This window comes from Lathamus discolor, chromosome 11, assembly GCF_037157495.1.
Source record: "Lathamus discolor isolate bLatDis1 chromosome 11, bLatDis1.hap1, whole genome shotgun sequence".
Lineage (NCBI taxonomy): Eukaryota > Metazoa > Chordata > Aves > Psittaciformes > Psittacidae > Lathamus > Lathamus discolor.
The window spans coordinates 8,710,885-8,717,105 of record NC_088894.1 but is presented as its reverse complement, the minus strand read 5'-3'; positions in this window follow the sequence as shown (position 1 = coordinate 8,717,105).

The following is a 6,221-nucleotide window of genomic DNA, read 5'->3' as shown; positions in this document are numbered from 1 at the left end:
CCCCAGAGGATGGGGGCAACGCCTCAGCTCCAGCAGCAGGAGAAGTCCCTTGGAGTGAAAACCACAGTGTTGGAGAAGCACCCCCCCAGGACTTACGGTGGGACAGGTACTCACCCCTGTCCCAAGTATTCAATTCCATTAAAATAAAAAATAATAATAAAAAAGGAAAAAACACCAACCATGTAGCTGCATTTCAGTTCGGTTTCCTGCTCGCATTGCCACAAAGTGATGCACAGCACCTTTATTTCTGCACCAGGTTCAGCTAAGCCTTCCACAAGAGAATAGCCACAGACAGTGTCTGTTAATTCTCTCCTCTCTTTTTCTAAGCATTAATTAACTACATTAGAGATGCTTCTTGCCTGGATTTGATCCCCCAGTTCTTTCTAGAAAAAATAGTGCAGATACTTCTATTGTTATCTACATGTGCATACTGTTTAGGTGCCCAATATTACTGTGCAAACAAACAGTATCCTAAAAGATGGCTCTCTTCCCATATAAATCTATATGCCTCTTCTATTCATGTTTGCAGAGTTGCAGATCAGTTTATAGACTAGAATTTATGTAAGTAAGTTAACTGCTATTATAATGTTGGGTTTTTTTGCCATTTTCTGTCTTGCTTTCCAGAACAAAACCCCAAACAAGCCAACACTAACTTTCCTGCCAAAAGGCTTTTCCTATCTACCATTGACAGGACAATAGGATTGATAGGGTGATAACACTGATCTAACATTTTAGTGAAATCAGGTCTTTGTGCAAGTTCTGTGCTTCTGTAGTCCTTGCTAAATGCCTTTACAGGTTGGTGAGATAAATCTCATGATCCTAAACTTCTTAATTATGCCTTCATTCAAGCAACCACCTTTGGTATCGAAGACAGTTTGCCTAAGCTTGGAGTTTATCCAGGAGAGTAAACAGTGCACAAGCTTCAGAGTAAGTGCTGAACTCTCTAACATTTTGTTAGCTGATATTCATAGAATCATAGAGTGATTTGGGCTGGAAGGGGCCTTAAAACTCATCCAGCAGTGACACCTTTCACTAGACCAGGTTGCTCCAAGACCAAAGAAGCTTTTTTCTCTTCATTAGAGAGTGAATCATTGCTTAAATAATGCTCTAGTGGAAATACACAATCAGAGTTTCTAAGAAGTATAGCTATCCCTGCGATAGCTATAAAGTTTTGCATACTCCTTTGTTCTGTATTGCAGGAGCAGTACAATATCGTATTGGAGATGGGGCTTACAACATATTGCATTCCATCTACTGTATACTCGTGGGTAATTGCAGTCATCTTTCATTAACTTAACCTGCAAAACTAGATCTTTCAACTAAATAAAATCATGGAAACTCCCATCTCCTCTTGGAAGGAAATAAAGCAGATCTGTAGAAGGTAGCCACTTTATGAACAGTGTATCCATAAAAATAATGCAGAATAGTCCAATCATCCCATCCTAAAACATTTTTACTTCAGGAAAATAAAAAGAAATTGAGTATTTTTTTCATAATTTATGGTTGTGTCCTGTATACCTCTCTAAATTCTCTCTCTCTCCCTAGAGCTGTTTCAGGGATATAAAGATATTTTTTCTGCCTGGCTTTGATAATTTTTAAACCAGAATTTGTTTTGTCACTTGAAATGGGCCATTTCTCTACCTGTCAGAAGAAGCAGACCTTCACCCAAACAATTTGTTGCCCTTGTTGTTAACAGAAGGGACCACAGTTTAGATTACCAAATGAAACACAGCTTTGCAGATGTTGAAGCATCTGAGGTGGTGTGGAGCAATTCATTCCCACTGTCTCCTCCTCTTCTCCTCTGTTGTCAATAAAGGCCTCCAATTCTCCACCCTTCAAAATTAGAGACAAATACAAGTAACAGCTGCTGCTTCTGGTGCTCTGAATAATTCATGGCAGCTCAGTTCCAGTTTTGCAATGTTATTTGCATCATGCAATACATAGAGACAGTTCCACTGGAGGATTCCTTGATTTTGAGATATGGAATAGAAAGCCATTTTTGGAAAATAAATGTCCTTAATTTTTATTTCTTTCTTATGGGCACCCTCTGAACTCATGCTAAGGTATATAGCCAGGAAACATTCCCTGGAAAGAGTTCAGCTAACAGAGGATTTGTAATGCATATCTGAAACCCTTAAAAAACTCCCAGGACACTGATTTACTGCTCATTGACAGTCCCTAGATTGAAAGCCTGGAGATGGTAACCTTGCATTTCACCAAGGGGCTGGGACAGCCTGTCTGGGCTGTGATTTCTCTATCCAATTTTGAAGCGGATGAAAAAACCACCAAAATTACAGAGAGCTGAAAAATTTTCAATTAGCTATTTTTAGCTGCCATGCTAGTGTATGAAAATTGTAACTGTTCATAAAACTATGACAGTTTTGACAAACCCTCCATGTTTCGATATTGTCAAACTGAAACTAATGTGATTCTGGTAAAAAGAACTTTCAAAATGTTTTTAAAAGTAGGTTTAGAAAAAGGAAAAAACCCTCTAAAATACAATGCACAGAAATTTTACGTAACTTCTCAAAGATAGCGAGTCTTCAATTTTCATATCGATCCTGAATGACCTTTCTTTTTTCCTCTGAGAGCAACAAAATTTCTCATGTAATTGAGAAGCAATTCCCTACAGTGATATAAATACTGAAAATACCAACGCAGTGAGACACGTCAGAAATATACAGGAGCTGACAAAATTGGAATAAGTAACATTTATGGCATGAAAACTGCTTGTTCTTGCAAACAGCTGTCCTTAGGGAAGCCCTACAGAAAGGGAGGGGTGTAGTTACTTGAATAAATTATTTGAATGAGAGTTGGAAGGAAACACGTAATTTATTTGGGTTTTTTTTTTTTTTTTAAGATGGAAATCATCTCAATTCTAAATACCATGTACAGAGAAAACAGTCTAACCAGCTTTAAGTCATTCTTAGTTTTCCTGTCAGGCCCTACATTCAAATTCGGAGCAATGCTAGTCTCTGAGAGGTGTGTGTCACAGAGATGGGAGCTACTCACAGACAGATTCAGAGGTCTTTTACCCAAGGCATCCTCTCTTTCTTTACAGAAATGAAAACAAGAAATAACTGATGATGTCATCACCACTGTATTGCTGAGAACCACCACAAATGATCCTCTAGATCCATTCCTAAATATTTTGTGAAGAAAACCTAGACTGAACCAATGAACTAATGAATGCATAAGACTGCACCGGCATCCATGGATATCATAAGAGACACTGGGTGCTTGACTGCTCTCATGCAGGTTCCCCTGCACAGCTTTTCTTCTGTCAACAGTACAAGCCTGCTGAAGAAAAGGTGGTAGGAAGAATTTTGATCAATGTCTTTATCTATTTACTTTCAGCTGGTATTTGCTGCATCCCACTACAGAACCCAGAGTGCTTGTGCTTTAGACTATGTCCTTGCACACATGCTGCTGAGAGGCTTGTTTCTAAGGCAAGCAGAGCTAGCTTTACCAAGTAATTAAACAGTGTTTCCATATTCTCTGCTTTTCACAGTAGAACGGTCTTTAAATTCATTATCTTGTAAAATACAGGGCAGCATCTAGCTAGATAAGAGTCCTTGCAGGTTTGCCCCCCCCCCCCCCCCCCCAGTTCAATTCTGTAGATACTAGTGTGGTGTCCCACAAGAGGTACAAAAGTGTTCAGTCAGCAGACAGCCTTGAGAGTTCAGTCTGCACCACCCAGTGGGGCCATTTTGGGTCAAGGCTGGTGCTGGACATTTGCTCTTAATGTCAGCTCACAGCCTCAACAGAAAAAGAGATGACATTCAGACATGGGAAACTTCATGGGTCGCTGCAGAAGAAGGTCCAGATTGTGTCTTCAGGCAGATACCAATTGGTGCAGTGATGGAGAGACAAACTGGGACAGTGGCTACTCTCAGCAATTCTCTCCAGGAGTAGGGACACCCCAGATGTGGCCCCGTGAGTCCCACCTGCCTAGTGCTGCAATCTGGTCTGCCCTGGACCAGTGCTCAGATAGCAAGGCTCAGACTTGCTAAACCAAAAGTATCGTTATGGTTTTCATGCCTGAAAGATGACTACAGAGAGTTTCCAGCCAGAAGTACTTTAAGGTATAGGGGAGCCATCAGAACAGATGATCACAAAGGGATTGGGAAGATAAAATGATTTTATGACATGTACCAAAAGCATCACATGTTGGCTTGCAGCTGCCTGCTTCTGCACTCATCAAGAGACAGTGGGGACAAATCACTTAAGGAAACATGGCATTTCTCATCTTTGATGTTAGTATCAAAACCTATACTTGCTCCAGTCCTGCTTTCTGCACACCTCCACCCTGACTTCAGAGCCAATATTGTATTCCTTCTTCTTTTAACCTGGCATCTGGTGTATCAGATAGCAACCAACTCCAGCATAAATAAAATTTCAAATTAAAAATAATGAGCCGCATGTGTGTAACTCATTTTGGTTTTAGCTAATTGTCCCTAATTTATGCAGCTGAAGTGCCTTGCAGTTCCCTATGATTAAAGGCTACCGTGTTTAACTTGTCAGGGAATTCATTTGATATCAGTATAAAAGAGCTATAAAGCATGCCTATGACTGCTTTTTGAATAATATTAATGTATTTCTCCTTAAATTGTTCGGTAAAGAATGAAATACACCTGATCTGTAGCTTCTATGATGACAGTTTTAGAGCTTTAATAGGAATGAAAAATTAATCATATTGGAAAGTATTTTTCCTAAAATGTATGTATACACATGTAAAACGATTACGCCAGTTGATTTTATACAGATAACCACTGCTTTATTCAAAATGGAAATCTGGGTCTTCAAAATTAGCGGAAAATCCAAGAAATAAATTTCAACCAAAAACAAAGTTAGTGCAAAATATGGTAGAGAGAAATCCAAAGGAGCATAATTTTCCAGGGATTCCTCGTTCATTAACATAAATCCTTGATTCAGAATTTACTTGAAGCAGATACTCAACCTTAAGCATGTGCTTAGGCTCCTTTCTTGCCATATGTTTTTTACTGAATCTATAGAGCTAATGAACCCCACACAGTAGTGTGCAAAGCTAACATAATCAGGGAAAGATTCAAATCAAGACGTTCTATTTTAAGCTCAGGTCCCTAACCACAAGTTTCATGTCTGCTCTACATTTCTTTTGCTCAGAGTAGCCATTTTCTAAACTAATTGGAATAAGGCTCTTAATTTCCTGGTGTGGGGAATGAGAAAAAAACCCTCAACCTAACCCTATTGCTTAGCTCAGCTAAAGCAGCTCCCCAGATCCAGAGCCAAGAATCTGTCCCTTCGGTCTATCTTGGCTTTCTAGTTTTGAGTAATGGAAGTTACATCATGGCTGGAAGGAAATGAGACACATCAGCCCCAGGTGAAACCCCCAGGACAGCTGGGTCCTTGGCTGGTCACAGGCAAGCAGAGGGAGCAGGAACTGCAGAGCTGTCTCCCCCATCAACAGCTCCCTGGCTGCTCCTGGCTCTCAGTGGTTTTGCACAAGACACTGAGTCTGTTCCTCCTTTGCTTCACCTTCATGCTAAGTTACCTCTGTCCAAAATGGGACAATTCAGTGTGTTTCACAGGGCTAGGTGCAGAGTACGAAACTCACAAGGGTCACAGCTTTACAGGCAATAGCCCCTGGCTGAGCTGGGAGCAATGCCAGAGAGAAACACAGGGGATCAATGCTTACTAAACACTTTCCGTTTCATAAGGAAAATCTCCCTAATGCTTTCCCTACAAAGTAATTTAAATCTTCTCTCTTCCCTTGGAGGGGTGAGAATGCCATCTAATTTACAGGGGTTTGTCACATCTACATCTGCATAACTTGCCTGTCCAAAAAGATCTTGTATCTCTCATCAGACCCTCCTGACAATCACAGTGAGTATGGGGTAGGCATGTCCTTTAATGACCCCAGAGTGATAAGCGCATTGCCATTTGTTTCGTAGGTCAGTAAGGAAGAGCATGATCCCCCCCTTCTTGTCTCTGAGCAGATAAAATGACCCAAACTGTCTGCAAATGCAGAAGTCAGACGAACTGAAATCATCATGTCATACAAACAATCTGAACATGACATTTTGTTGTGTGTTTGTGAGTCACCAATTAGCCATCAGAGAAAGGAAGTTAGACATGATTTCCCTTATTTGACATGCTGCATGCCTCACATCAGTGAGGGCTGGCATTTTCTGCAGTGTTTCTGGAATTCATCTATTAACTTCCATCCCCAGTTTCCCCTC